This window comes from Bombina bombina, chromosome 5 (genome assembly GCF_027579735.1).
Source record: "Bombina bombina isolate aBomBom1 chromosome 5, aBomBom1.pri, whole genome shotgun sequence".
Lineage (NCBI taxonomy): Eukaryota > Metazoa > Chordata > Amphibia > Anura > Bombinatoridae > Bombina > Bombina bombina.
In genome coordinates this window covers 895,423,223-895,439,543 of record NC_069503.1, presented here as the reverse complement: position 1 = coordinate 895,439,543, position 16,321 = coordinate 895,423,223, and positions in this window count along the sequence as shown.

Genomic DNA, 16,321 nt, shown 5'->3' with positions numbered 1-16,321 from the left:
TCTACAGGAGGAGGAGCTCCCACCCACCAGCTACTAGTTCTTTCAGTTCAGTTCAGTGTGTTAGTAGAGATGGGAAGTCTGATTCATCTTGATGAATCAGTTCATTTCGGATGGTTCGTTTAACTGAACCAGTGCATGAACCAATTCATCAGTTCACTTGTTGGGCACGTGATGCATGAGGGACGAGCAGCAGAGTCTCCTATTACGGATGCTCCACCAATCCGTTTTGTGACTCCTTAGTCACTGTCAGACTCTTCCTGACACACAATGCAGCATTACATCTATTTCTTACGCATATCATATGGATAACCAGTCTTTTAATGTATATGAAAAACTAAAGCAAATACATACAACATGGTGCATAGAACACAGTATGCTGCATATACTGTGTGGGTTCCAACACAGTGCATAGAACAGAGTAAGCTGCATTTTGTACTGTTGTATTTGCCTAATAGTTGCATATCTGACAAAAGACTGGTTATCCATGATCATACACAGGGAAGTGATGCCCGCTTTATTTACCTAATTGGTATTATAATACATTCACATTAACCCAATACCTATTATTCCAGAGCTTGGGGTTAATTTAGGGGCAGTTAGGGTTAACAGGGGTCTTAGGGTTGAGTTATGGTGAGGAGTATTTATAGTAAGGGACAGTAAGGGTTAATTTAAGGTGCAGTTAGGGGTAAAGGCAAAGGTCTATTGAGAACTGCTGTGACCTGATATTTGAATCATTCTACTGTTAACTGAGTGTTTCATTGCAAAGGAGTTAGTTAAATGGGACACTCAAGTCAAAATAACCTTTTATGATTCAGAGCATGCAGTTTTAGGACACTTTCCAATTTACTTTATCAAATTGTGCACAGTCTTTTTATGTTCACACTTTCTGGGGACAAAATCCTACTGAGCATGTGCACAATCTCACATGGTATACGTATACTAGTCTGTAATTGGCTGATGTCTGTCACATGATACATGGGGCCGGAATATTAGAGAAAAAATTAATTTCTCAGAAAAATATCTACTGCTTATTTAAAATTCAGAGTAGGTGTTTTTGCATTGTCTTTTTATTATGCACGTGTTAATTATGTAATTATACTGCATTGTTCATGAACTGGACATCGCTATGGGCTAGATTTATGAAACCCTTCTTCTCCCTATGACTGCAGGTTCTCTCAAGAGAACCTACAGTCACGATTTATCAAGCAGTGTCTATGAGACCTCTGCTTCAGTGATGTGCAGTCACTAGAGGCAGGTGAGGCAGTGCTTCACCTCTCATATGGGCAAAAATATATATTTTTTTATTGGCTTTAGAAAATAAAAAAAATAAAAATTGCAATTTTGTTTTCCCCAGCATTTTTTTTTTTTCACAGCTAGATGTTGTGCAATGGAGAGGCACAAGCAAGTCTGCCCACCATTACACAACATGCTGCGCCACCTACTGGATGAAAGTGGTTACGATCATTGCATGGCCCATAAGTGCTTTATTTGAGGCAGTCCTATTTGGGCTGACCCAATCCAGTGAGAGGCATTAGTAAGTGGAACTTAGGGTTGGGGCTGGATGTTAAATCATATAAAACAAAACAAAAACGGAAAAAAACAACTTTCATTTATTTTGTTGCTGTCCTTTGAAGCTGCCAGCTTTTGCTAAAGTGAAAAAGAGAGTTCTGTATTTCCCCTCTAAGTGCAGTGGAATGTTCCACTGTCACTTCCTTAATACAGACAGAGGCAGAGCAGGAAGAGAGATGCAGTCAATGAGCAGTGTTTTAGCCACATCTTAGTAAGTTCTGCAACCTTAGATTTCACTGAAAGGGATTCTGTTAGTGAAAATTATAATTTAATGAATGTGGTTTAGTGTTTTGTTTTGTTTTTTTACTGTTTTACAACAGTTAAAGGATCGTTTTTGTATTTTGTTTCCTCAAACTTTACACCCACTAACTTAGCAGCTTGCCTCTGTACTAATTTATAGTCTTACTTTCTGAACTCTCTGTAGCTCTGCTGTTTTATTACTTAAAAATGCAATGGTCCCTCTTCCCCCCCCACCCTTGTGTGTGTGTGTGTATCTATCAATCTCTCTTATGTGTTCTCCCCCATGGTCTCTTTCTCTCTCTGTCTCTCTTCCTCCCCCTCTGACTCTCTATTCCCTTATGTGTCTCTCTAACCCTCTGTGTTTGATTGTCTGTCTCTCTCTCTTTCTCTCTCTCTAACTCTCTGTGTGCGATTGTGTCTCTCTCTCTCACACCCTCTGTGTGTGATTGTATCTCTCTCTCTCTAACCCTCTGTGTCTCTCCCCCCATCTCTATCTCCCTCTCCCCCCGAGTGCTTTTCTGTGTTTCTTTCTACCTTTATTTATTTAATTAATGAATTGGTAGTGCCATCTGATAGTGTGGCTTTATTTAAAGGGGTGGGGTCAAGCGCCCCACCATCTTTAAATTTCACCAGCCGCCACTGGATCAAGACATTTTTATATTTACTGAATAATGAAAGAATCTATAAGCATAATTTGCAGCATTAAAGTAAAAAGTATGTTTTAAACATATTTTAACCCTTTGAGTGCTAATGACGGCTCTGAGCCATCACAGAGTTTCTCACTCTGGTGCTAATGACGGCTCAGAGCCGTCATGAGCACTCTCCCACCTTGAGGGAGATCTGGGGGCTCCTTACTGATCCTACCCCAGAGATCATGCCTGTAGAGTGACAGGCATCGCCGGGGCTTCACGTGATGCACGGTGACGTCACACGCAATTACAATGTTAAGTATAGGAGGAGGGGGCATGCTGCTTAGAAGCCTGTATCTCAGGCATCTAAGCAGCTACAGACCCCCAAGACCCATTGTTGGAAAGGTAATCGCCTAACCTTTCCAACAGTGTAAGTCTTGGGGGTCTGTAAAAAGAAATAAAAAAGTTTAAAACATTTTTTTCAAAAATTTCAAAAATAAAAATAAATAAATAAAATATTAGCACCCAGGTGGGAAATGGCTTAGCAGCCAAAGGGTTAATGGGCATGGATTTCTAGATCTCATAATCAGAGCTAGCATTTTGTTATCTGGCAAGTGTTTCTGTTACAATCCTTTAGACTAAAATCAGATGTTTACTAAGTTGACCAGTTTTCCAAGAAACCATTTAAAGGGACATGAAACCCATATGTTTTCTTTCATGATTTAGAAAGAGCATGCAATTTTAAATAACTTTCCAATTTACATCTAATATCTAATTTTCTTCATTCTTTTCATATCCTTTGTCGAAAATCATATCTAAATATGCTCAGTGGCTGCACATAGATACCTCATGTGATTGGCTCACCCATGTGCATTGCTATTTCTTCAACAAAGGATATCTAAAGAATGAAGGCGTATCCTAGCCACTGCCTCACCAGCCTCTGACGTCACTGCACGTCACTGCTCTGCTTCCCTACCCTCTTCTCCTCATCCGACCAGGGAGATTAACAACTTTTGCCCATGCGTGATTGGCTGTGTGTGGGTAGGTATCGGGATTGTAGGCGAGCGCAAAATACCGCTTGTATGCAATGTTAAATTCCTGCAGCAGATTGCTGACCACCAGAGGAGAGCTGGGGCGGACAGGGGAAAATATGTATGCCCCTGTCCACCCCTTGATTGATAAATTGAGCTCTATGTGTCAGTGAGTTTCAGCACAAACTGGTAAGTAACTATGCACCTCAGCTTCAGTCACATGGATTTCTAAAAGTCCAATGTTAGCATTATGTTATGTGACAGTACAGAACAGTACATTTAGCATTGCAATGCTCACAAAGGATGTGTATCCTTTCACAATACAATGCTAAATAATCTGTGATTACCTTGTATCTAAGGCTTTGCACCAATCCCCCTTATCTCAGAAGTGTGTGCATATTTTAATTTAGCCCATCAGTGATCACTCACAATTCAACGAGAGTCAGCTCAGTGTTATTTATAATGGTATTAGTTTTTTTTGTCATGCTGTGAAAAACTTATAAACTGCTATGGATTTTAGTTCTTAGAAATTATAGTAGCATGATAATGTTGTGCAAAGCTGGGGAATGGGTAGTAAATGCACTATCAATCTTTATACACAATAAAACATTTGAAGTAGACTGTCCCTTTAAACTTTAAATCTCAATGTAAACAACACATTTTGCATCTACAGGTATACTGCTTTGGAATCCAATTCCTATCTTTTGGATAACCTTTGAAATGTACAGCATTGTGTGTACAATAACACAGGCTTCAATGATTTTATCGTGCACAGATCATTATGAAAATGTGTACAGTTTTAACTGCCATTTTTTTAGGTATTGGAATCAAATTGGATGTTTCTATAGTATTAATAAAACATGAATTGCCAACATTATCCTGCTTTAAAAAGGCAGAAGAATGTGACAATATTTTATAGAGAAATGACAGAAAAATATGTATTTGAAATTGTACAATTCATATTTTTACAGGGAACACAACTATTTTGTTTTGAGAAACCAGTTTTTAACCTGAATAATTAACTGATTGATTTCTGTTCAATATATACTTAAAATATAATATAATTTATGTACATCTATTTCACCTCCAATAATTTGAATATAATTGCATTGTATTATGAAAGGATAAATATGCTTTGTGAGCATTGCAATGCTAAACGTACTGTTTGTCGCATAACATAATGCTAACATTGGGCTTTTAGAAATCCATGTGACTGAAGCTAAGGTGCAGTTACTTACCAGTCTGTCTGTACTGATTCTCACTAACACACTGACTACTGAACTGAAACTGAAAGAGTAGCTGGTGAGAACGCTGCTCTATAAGTGGGAGGTTTCTTGCTTAAAGGGACAGGCAAGTAAAAAAAAAAATGTTCATGATTCAGATAGGGCATGTAATTTTAAACAACTTTCCAATTTAGTTTTAGCACCAATTTTGCGTTGTTCTCTTGGTATTCTTAGTTGAAAGCTTAACCTAGGAGATTCATATGCTAATTTCTTAGACCTTGAAGGCCGCCTCTAATCGAAATGCATTTTGATAGTTTTTCACCACTAGAGGGCATAAGTTCATGTATTTCATATAGATAACATTGAGCCCATGCACGTGAATTTTCCATAGAGACAGCTCTGATTGGCTAAACTGCAAGTCTGTCAAAAGAACTGAAAGAAGGGGGCAGTCTGCTGAGGCTTAGATACAAGGTAATTACAGAGGTAAAACGTGTATAATTATAACTGTGTTGGTTATGCAAAACCGGGGAATTGTTAATTTAGGGATTATCCATCTTTTAAAACAACAAAAATTCTGGTGTTGACTGTCCCTTTAAGTTGGAATAGCATGATTATAAATCATGATCACGATTTAGCTAAATTGTGCGCACAATTTAGCAAAATGTGCTCACAATTTACCAAATATGCTCACGATTTAGCAAAATGTGCTCACAATTTAGTAAAATATGCTCACAATTTATAAAAAAAATCATGCGTGACACTTCTGGGGCTCCGTAATATATATATATATATATATATATATATATATATATATATCTGTTTATATTTACACTTATTTATATAATCTTATATATATATTTATTGTAATTTTAAGAAATATGTATTTAAAAAAATATATATATTTACTGTATATAGTTGTAAATATATATTGTACGAAAAAAACATCAGATATATGTAGAAATATTTATTTATGAATAAATAGAACATATTCTTCTATGTGAAGAACATTGGAATGTGAAATATTTATATTTCATGTCTGGTAAGTGCACTTGAGAAAAGGTGATTGAGTTTGCGCACGAGTAAACTCCAATGAAGTCTATTGGGGAATACGTTAACAGGGTCGCAATATTCTAACTTTAACTTTTTCTGCGTATCAGGTTAGCACACAAGCAAAAACTTTTTACTTTCATCTTGTAATGCACATGGTATGCGCCGCGCACAAAAATCTGAAGTCAAATGTAGTTAGCACGCTAATGGGAGCAGCAAGAAATAGCCCTTGGTCAGAAAGATATTGGATTGTCTTGGAACATTGCAAGGGTTGTTTAACAATACTAAATTTGTTTAACAATACTAAAACATTTCAAAGAATATTTTCTATACTTAAAGGGACATTGTATACCAAAAAAATTTTTTTCTTCTCTACTAACAAAGCATTTCAAGTTTAAACAACCCAGCACCTTAAAGCTGATCTTTTTTTTATATTAAACAATAACAAAATGACAGACACTGTATTATCTAACCAGTGCTCCACTTAGAGTCATATGTAAAACAGGCTGGGTTAAAGGGACAGTCAACACCAGAATTTTTGTTGTTTTAAAAGATAGATAATCCCTTAATTACCAATTCCCCAGTTTTGCATAACCAACACAGTTATAATAATACATGTTTTACCCCTGTAATTACCTTGTATCTAAGCCTTAGCAGACTGCCCCCTTATTTCAGTTCTTTTGACAGACTTGCATTTTAGCCAATCAGAGCTGTCTCCATGGTAAATTCATGTGCATGAGCTCAATGTTATCTATATGAAACATGTAAACTAATGACCTCTAGTAGTGAAAAACTATCAAAATGCATTTAGATTAGAGGCGGCCTTCAAGGTCTAAGAAATTAGCATATGAACCTCCTAGGTTTAGCTTTCAACTAAGAATACCAAAAGAACAAAGCAAAATTGGTGATAAAAGTAAATTGGAAAGTTGTTTTAAATTACATTCCCTATTTGAAACATGAAAGTTTTTTGTGGACTTGACTGTTCCTTTAAGTTAGTTAATTTCCTATTTGCTATTGGATAATTCAGTCTAAAAGTTGCCCAAAAGGTTGCCCTTGCCCCCCCAAAAAAAATGCTTTCTTTATTATAAAAAAATATATATTTTTGAAGAACTAGCACATTAACTGGACATTAAATTGCTGAGTACAACTACAGAAACATGGTTACTATGATATTATTTTCCTCCTGTATCTGCAGCTGTCTTCAAAGTAATTCTCTTATTTTAACTACAATTATCAGTTATTGAAGCTCTACATCTTCACACTGGGGCCATGCCCATCTTGGAGCTTATATTTGTTATTTAACTTTTAAACTGTGCAAAAACTTGCAAAAATGTAACACTTACACTCTCTGTTGTGTGAGCTAAAGTGAAAGGTGCAGCTGTCAAAAGGCAGATCTGTGAAAGTGCACTGCTTCTGTCACAGGATGCAACAATATGCAAGTTACAAGATGGTGGCGCCCATTATAAAATGCAGAGCTTTACCAACTGGATTCTGTAATAAGTTAAAATAAGAGACCAGCTTTACAGACAGCTGTCGGTACAGGAAGGAAAGCAAAGGCACAATATGAAGTAATCTTTCAAATGTAGTTGAACACAGCAATTTTGATGTCCCTTAAACCAACAATCATTAAGTCCAAGGAGAACTTTATTGTGAAAGGTTTTTTTTCAAAGCTCGATTACTTTAAAGGACATTAAACACTTCTTGCTTTTGTGCAAAATTATCAATTTTCCCATGATCCCTAGAGAGGCCAAAAATCCATAACCTAGGTATTCATTATGCTGCAAATGGTCTTAACTAGCAATTTGATTTACAGCTTTTGTAAGTTACAGAATCAGCTATTTGGCATCTGCAGGGAGAGTGGAACAAATTTCATGCAAAAGCAACAGAAGTTTAAAGGGATATGAAACCTACATATTTAGTTTTTGTCATGCAGGAAAAGCATACAATTTTTAAAAAGTTTCCATTTACGTCGCTCTGTTATCAAATTACAGTAAACTCACAGTTAACCAGCACCTATGGGGATTGGTAGATTCCAGATAAGTGTAGTTTCTGGTTGCTTGAGAGTTACTATTAAAATAGGCCTAACTAGGTTCTATGACCCATACTATAAACGCTGTATTTACTTGCTATTAATATTTAAATACAGTAAAAAAAAGCAAATTATTAATTAATAATAATAATGCCGCCTTCGTTCAGTCCCGGGCCCCCTAGTGGCAACGTGATGTCTAATTCTCAGACTGCCTTGTGCTCACAACTTTCAAGAGCAGTTATGTAGGGTCTGGTGGCATTAAAAGGGCATTGCTTTCACATTTGAGAGCCCACTATAGAGAAAGGAAGCTGCAGAGAAAAGTTAGCGTTAATTTTAATGTACAGTTTTTTTTAATATTTTTTTCTGGTTGCTTGAGAGTTCTGGTTGCTTAAGATCTGGTTAACTGAGAGTTTACTGTACATTGTTCCCATGATATTCTGTGTTAAATAGATACCGAGGTAGGCGCCTGGAGCCCTACAGGAAATAGTGCTGCAATCTAGCGCACTTGAAAATGAAGAACATTCTTGCAAAACTGCTGCAATATAGTGCTGTAGACACGTGCACACGCCTGAGCTTAAAGTGAAGGTAAAGTAACCATTATCACGATCCAGGAAATAGAAAATCAACTAAATTAAATAAGACTTTTATTCATGAATCGTCATCAATCGATGTAAAAACAAAGTTATAGCCAATATTTAGCCATTTTCGAGCGTACACTAATGGAACCCGTTTTTTTTCCCATACTGATCACGTGTCTGTATCAGCCAACTGAAATTCTGGTCATTACGCGGCCGTCAGTACACGTCACCCGCCTACTTTATCCTGTTGCACAAAGCCTTGTGAACGCGCTCTGGGCTGACGTAGAAAGTGGGTGGGACCGCTCTATACGTCAACACACAAGAAAAGAAGCATGTAATCTCTGGGAGGAGTCAGACATTGCACCAGTAGGGAGATATCAATACAGATATCTTCAACATAAAAAAAAAAAATTGAAAAAAAAGTTAGCGATTACTTTAGGGTAAGCATAACAAATGCATTCATGTCTTGCAAACTATAATACTTAACCTTCACTGTAAGTCCCTGTTTTTCAACAAAAGATGCCAAAAGAAAAAGGTAAAAGTGATAATAGACATAAATTAGAAAGTTTTTTTTAACTCCTTAAGGACCAGCGACATACCCTATACGTTGCAGGTCTTTCTATGTGGATTGCATTATTAATAGAGCGGTCTTGCCGCAAGTAGCGAGACTGCGCTATTTCCAGTGACCAGCAGGAAGGAGGGAGGGTATAATAGTGCTGTCCCTCCACTTACAGCGGGTCCCGCACTATTATAAACAAGAAAACCCTTAACGACCAGCAACGTACACGGTCGTTAAGGGGTTAAAATTGTATGCTCTATCTGAATCCTGAAGACATTTATTCGGGTTTCATATCCATTTAATGTTCTTTTAAGATTGATTCAAAAGATGATAGATTTTTTTTTTTTTTTTTTACATTTCTAAAATGCAATTTTGCTTACCTGTAACCTGCAGTTTCATGGACATCATTTTATCATTTTCTTTCTTCCACTTCTGTACCATGAAAATGTATTTTTTCTTTATTGTAAAGCCTTCTTCCACCACCACTTTTTCCACCTGTAATTTAGCTTGCTTTTCTTTTTCTATGGTCAGCTCTTGAATAATACCGATGTCAACAATTTCCAGATGAAGTGCTGCAGTCTAATTGATGTAATAACAAAACACAATGTTTCAAAGCATGTACTTCAGAATAGAATAAAACACACTGCATAACTTTTAAGGTAATTATATTGGTTTCCACTTGATTATTTATTCAGGTTTTATTCAGGTTTAGTATAAACTTTTGCATTAGCATATCCATAAAAACAAAGGGCCAGATTATGGCCCCTATTTATGAAAGTCTGGCGGACCTGATCCGACAGTGCGGATCAGGTCCGCCAGACCTCGCAGAATACGGCGAGCAATACGCTCGCTGTATCCAGCATTGCACCAGCAGCTCACAAGAGCTGCTGGTGCAACACCGCCCCCTGCTGACTCGCGGCCAATCAGGGTGGTGTCAATCAACCCGATTGTACTCGATCGGGTTGATTTCCGGCGATGTCTGTCCGTCTGCTCAGAGCAGGTGGACAGGTTATGGAGCAGCGGTCTTTGTGACCGCTGCTTCATAACTGCTGTTTCTGGCGAGCCTGATAGAGCATGATTCATTCGGAGCTTGATAGATAGGCCTCTATGAGTGGAGAACAAATTAACACTCCCACTTGACCATTTATTGCGCAAGAAGTAAGATTTGTGCGCTTGTAATATGAGTTGAAAGTAAATTGTTTTCGCTCTTGCAATAACCAGACTAACACAAAAATCCGTTAGAATATTGCGTGCATGTTCATATATCCCCCCATAGAAGTCAATGGAGAAAAAACACAAAAAACACGATTGCATAATCTCATTTGCGCTAGCCCGACATGAAAATATGAATATTTCACAATCCAATGCTCTTCACATAACAGAATATGTTCTATTTATTCATAAATAAATATTTCTACATATATCTGATGTTTTTTCTTGGTACAATATATATCTATAACTATATACAGTAAATATATATATATATATATATATATATATATATATACATGATTATATATACAGTAGGTATAGATAACTACATATATAAATATATATATATATATATATATATATATATATATATATATATATATATATATATATAGGAATATCTATTTAGAAATACAAAGAACATATGCTGCTATGTGCAGAACATTGGAATGGGGAATATTTACATTAAATACATAGTTAAACACTTTATTAAAAATAAATAAAGCATAAATATTCTTTTACATATTTTTAGCTACTTAACAACACAGGACTCCAATGCACTTATAGATATGTCTATATATGCATACATATGTATTTATGTGTTTAAATGTGTATACTGTATATAACACATATATAGACATATATACTGTATATAACACATATATAGACATATATACTGTATATAACACTGTATATAAATATATATATATTATTATTATTATCATTTATTTGTATAGCACCGCCAAATTCCGTAGCGCTATATATATATATATATATATATATATATATATAAAACATACATATCCATCTTTAGACAAGTATATGTATGTATGTCTATGTTAAAGCCTTTGCCTGCCTTTTTTTTCTAAAACTTGAAACCTTTATAACTTTTTTGTGCGATATGATTATTGAATATTTTTTTAAAGATGATGTTATTATGAGTGTAATTGTATTTTGTAACCTATTTTTGATGTGTTTTGTGATACTTTTCTGTTTTGCAAAACAGTTAACCAGAGCTGTGAAGTCCCAATAATCAGTTCTTATTGCTCTGGGGCTAACATTTGCGCTCCACTCGTAATCTAGCCCAAAATGTTGTAGCTGTAATACTACACATATAGGCCTAGATTTGGAGTTTGGGGGTAGCCGTGAAAACCAGCGTTAGAGGCTCCTAACGCTGGTTTTAGGCTACCGCCGGTATTTGGAGTCACTCAAAAAAGGGTCTAACGCTCACTTTTCAGCCACGACTTTTCCATACCGCAGATCCCCTTACGTCAATTGCGTATCCTATCTTCCTAACTCCGGTATTTAGAGTCGTGTCTGAAGTGAGCGTTAGAAATCTAACGACAAAACTCCAGCCGCAGAAAAAAGTCAGTAGTTAAGAGCTTTCTGGGCTAACGCCGGTTTATAAAGCTCTTAACTACTGTGCTCTAAAGTACACTAACACCCATAAACTACCTATGTACCCCTAAACCGAGGTCCCCCCACATCGCCGACACTCGAATAATTTTTTTTAACCCCTAATCTGCCGACCGCCACCTACGTTATCCTTATGTACCCCTAATCTGCTGCCCCTAACACCGCCGACCCCTATATTATATTTATTAACCCCTAATCTGCCCCCCACAATGTCTCCGCCAGCTACCTACACTTATTAACCCCTAATCTGCCGTCCGCACGCCGCCGCCAGCTACATTATAGCTATGTACCCCTAATCTGCTGCCCCTAACACCGCCGACCCCTGTATTATATTTATTAACCCCTAACCTGCCCCCCACAACGTCGCCTCCACCTGTCTACACTTATTAACCCCTAATCTGACGAGCGGACCGCACCGCTACTATAATAAAGTTATTAACCCCTAATCCGCCTCACTAACCCTATAATAAATAGTATTAACCCCTAATCTGCCCTCCCTAACATCGCCGACACCTAACTTCAAACATTAACCTCTAATCTGCCGACTGGAGCTCACCGCTATTCTAATAAATGTATTAACCCCTAAAGCTAAGTCTAACCTTAACTCTAACACCCCCCTAAATTAAATATAATTTAAATCTAACGAAATTAATTAATTCTTATTAAATAAATTATTCCTATTTAAAGCTAAATACTTACCTGTAAAATAAATCCTAATATAGCTACAATATAAATTATAATTATATTATAGCTATTTTAGGATTTATATTTATTTTACAGGTAACTTTGTATTTATTTTAACCAGGTACAATAGCTATTAAATAGTTAAGAACTATTTAATAGCTAAAATAGTTAAAATAATAACAAAATTACCTGTAAAATAAATCCTAACCTAAGTTACAATTAAACCTAACACTACACTATCAATAAATTAATTAAATAAAATACCTACAATTACCTATAATTACACCTAACACTACACTATCAATAAATGAATTAAATACAATATCTACAAATAAATACAATTAAATAAACTAACTAAAGTACAAAAAATAAAAAAGAACTAAGTTACAAAAAATAAAAAAATATTTACAAATATAAGAAAAATATTACAACAATTTTAAACTAATTACACCTCCTCTAAGCCCCCTAATAAAATAACAAAGCCCCCCAAAATAAAAAATGCCCTACCCTATTCTAAATTACAAAAGTTCAAAGCTCTTTTACCTTACCAGCCCTGAACAGGGCCCTTTGCGGGGCATGCCCCAAGAAATTCAGCTCTTTTTCCTGTAAAAAAACACATACAATACCCCCCCCCAACATTACAACCCACCACCCACATACCCCTAATCTAACCCAAACCCCCCTTAAATAAACCTAACACTAAGCCCCTGAAGATCTTCCTACCTTATCTTCACCATACCAGGTTCACCGATCGATCCAGAAGAGCTCCTCCGATGTCCTGATCCAAGCCCAAGCAGGGGGCTGAAGATGTCCATGATCCGGCTGAAGTCTTCATCCAAGCGGGAGCTGAAGAGGTCCATGATCCAGCTGAAGTCTTCATCCAAGCGGGAGCTGAAGAGGTCCATGATCCGGATGAAGTCTTCTATCAACGGCATCTTCAATCTTCTTTCTTCCGGATCCATCTTGTAGACCTCCGAGGCGGAACATCCTGCTGGCCCGACGGACTACCGACGAATGAAGGCTCCTTTAAGGGACGTCATCCAAGATGGCGTCCCTCGAATTCCGATTGGCTGATAGGATTCTATCAGCCAATCGGAATTAAGGTAGGAAAATTCTGATTGGCTGATGGAATCAGCCAATCAGAATCAAGTTCAATCCGATTGGCTGATTCAATCAGCCAATCAGATTGAGCTCGCATTCTATTGGCTGTTCCGATCAGCCAATAGAATGCAAGCTCAATCTGATTGGCTGGCCGCGTCCGTAAGCAACTCTGGTATCGAGAGTTGCAGTGGCGTTAAATATTCTCTACGCTCCTTTTTTGGAGCCTTACGCAGCCATTCTGTGGACTCTCAATACCAGAGTTATTTTAAGGGTGCGGCCAGAAAAAAGCCAGCGTTAGCTACGCGGGTCGTTACCGACAAAACTCTAAATCTAGCCGTTAGTTAATAATAGAAATTAATAATAAAAGTTTGTTGAGTGTGTGAATAAACAAATACACACACAATTTTTAGATTGCTAACTATCCGTGTATTTGACTTGTGCAACATTGTGTGATTCATTATGTCCATATTTTTTAAAGATATGCATCATCTTCCACACAAGTATTTTTCATTGGGGATATAGAAACGCTCCATGGGGTAGATTTATCAAAGCTTCAACTGATAATATGCTGGAATCCCACATCAAATTCGACGCAAGATTGATCCGCCGTAGTTAACAAAGCGTCAAGATCTTCTAATGTTGAAATGTGTGACCTAATATTCACTCCCGCGATCTCAATCCGACGCAGATCAATTCTTGTGTTATTCCAGATGTTTCAAATTCACATTCATCAGGTATGCTTGCGTCAATTACGACACAGCGTACCTATCTTTCAAACCGCCACCCTTGAGGCCGCAAATGCCATAGAAATCAATGGGAGTCTGAAAACACAGAAAGGTTATGTTCGATGCTGCAAGACAACGAAGCATATTAGATAATAAGAGTAAATTAGAAACTTTATTAATATTGTATACTCTTTCTAAATCAAACAATATAATTGCTCCACATTTGGTGCAAAGTATTTCTCCAAATTTGGTGTACTAGCAGATATAGGGATAAAATGAAATAAACACATTACTACTTATGGATTATGTTACATATTTGTCTCTCATTACAAAGCAAGATTGACAATATTATTGCTCCAAATATGTTGCAAAGTATTGCTCCAAACTTGATGCGAAGTATTGCTCCAAACTTGGTGCACTAATATATATAGAGATAAAAATTAAATAAATACATAACATAATACAAGTCCCACTCTCCACTTCACACCAAATTTGACGCAGAACTTTTCGCACCAAATTTGACGCAATACTCCTAAACAACCCACAAACTTGTCAAAGTTTCCACCACTTTTGATTAGGAAATGCATAATCACATGACTTATGACATTAGCCAAATCTGATTTAAATATACATTTTATACTATCACTAACAAATCAAATTGCTCGATACTTGTGACATTGATCACTCATCAGAACTTGTAAGTGCCATTTGTTACATTGTGTATTATACTTTAAAGTATGTATAAGTGAAATTAGTATTAAAGTTAAACATTGATGATGATATTAGGACACATAGGGGCCGATTTATCAAGTTCCCTATGGAGCTTGATGTCCCTGTTTCCACGCGAGCCTTGGGACTCTACAGAAGCAGAAGTTATGAAGCAGCGGCCTAAAGACTGCTGCTCCAAAACTTGTCCACCTGCTCTGATGCCGCGGACAGAAATCAACCCAATTGAATATGATTGGGTTGATTGACACCCCCTGCTAGCGGCCAATTGGCCGTGAATCTCAAGGGGGCGGCACTGCACCAGCAGTTCATAAGAACTGCTGGGGCAATGATAAATGCAGACAGCGTATGCTGTCTGCATTTATCGATGTAAAGTGGACATGATACGCAACATCGTATCATGTCGGCTCGCTCTATGATAAATCTACCCCATAGACAACGATTTTAAAATTCGAAAGATGTTTGATTCAATATAATCTTAAACTGATAGCTCAAAGGGATAGTTACCTAACATTAAACTGTCATGATTCAGATACAGCAGAAATTAAAATCACCTCTTTACTGTCATGCTATTTTCAGTGTATTTCTTCCTTCTCTTGAATTTCATTTTCATTAAGAAATGTCATCTTATATGCCAGCCCATTTTAAAAACACCTGTGTAAAAACTAGACTGCAATCAGGAGGGGTTATACAAGTGCAGAGAGAAAACTGGCCCAGCTCTTAAAATAATAATAATAATATATTTACACTATATACATATAGTAGAATAAATAAACACAGAGATATGAAAGACAACATTGATTAGAACAAAAAAAGGAATTTAGGGACATGTAAATATGTTTGCAAAAGATTTCTGACATAACACATATACAGTAGCTCACAAAAGTGAGTACACCCCTCACATTTTTGTAAATATTTTATTATATCTTTTCATGTGACAACACTGAAGAAATGACACTTTGCTACAATGTAAAGTAGTGAGCGTACAGCCTGTATAAAAGTGTAAATTTGCTGTCCCCTCAAAATAGCTCAACACACAGCCATTAATGTCTAAACTGTTGGCAACAAAAGTGAGTACACCCCTAAGTGGAAATGTCCAAATTGGGCACAAATAACCATTTTCTTTCACCGGTGTCATGTGACTCGTTAGCGTTACAAGGTCTTAGGTGTGAATGGGAAGCAGGTGTGTTAAATTTGGTGTTATCGCGCTCACACTCTCTCATACTGGTCACTGGAAGTTCAACATGGCACCTCATGGCAAAGAACTCTGAGGATCTGAATTTTTTTTTTTTGTTCTACATAAAGATGGCCTAGGCTATAAGAAGATTGCCAAGACCCTTAAACTGATCTGCAGCATGGTGGGCAAGACCATACAGCGGTTTCACAGGACAGGTTCTACTCAGAACATGCCTCGCCATGGTCAACCAAATAAGTTGAGTGCACGTGCTCAGCGTCATATCCAGAGGTTGTCTTTGGGAAATAGACTTATGAGTGCTGCCAGAATTGCTGCAGAGGTTGGAGGGGTGGGGGTTTAGCCTGTCATCGCTCAGAC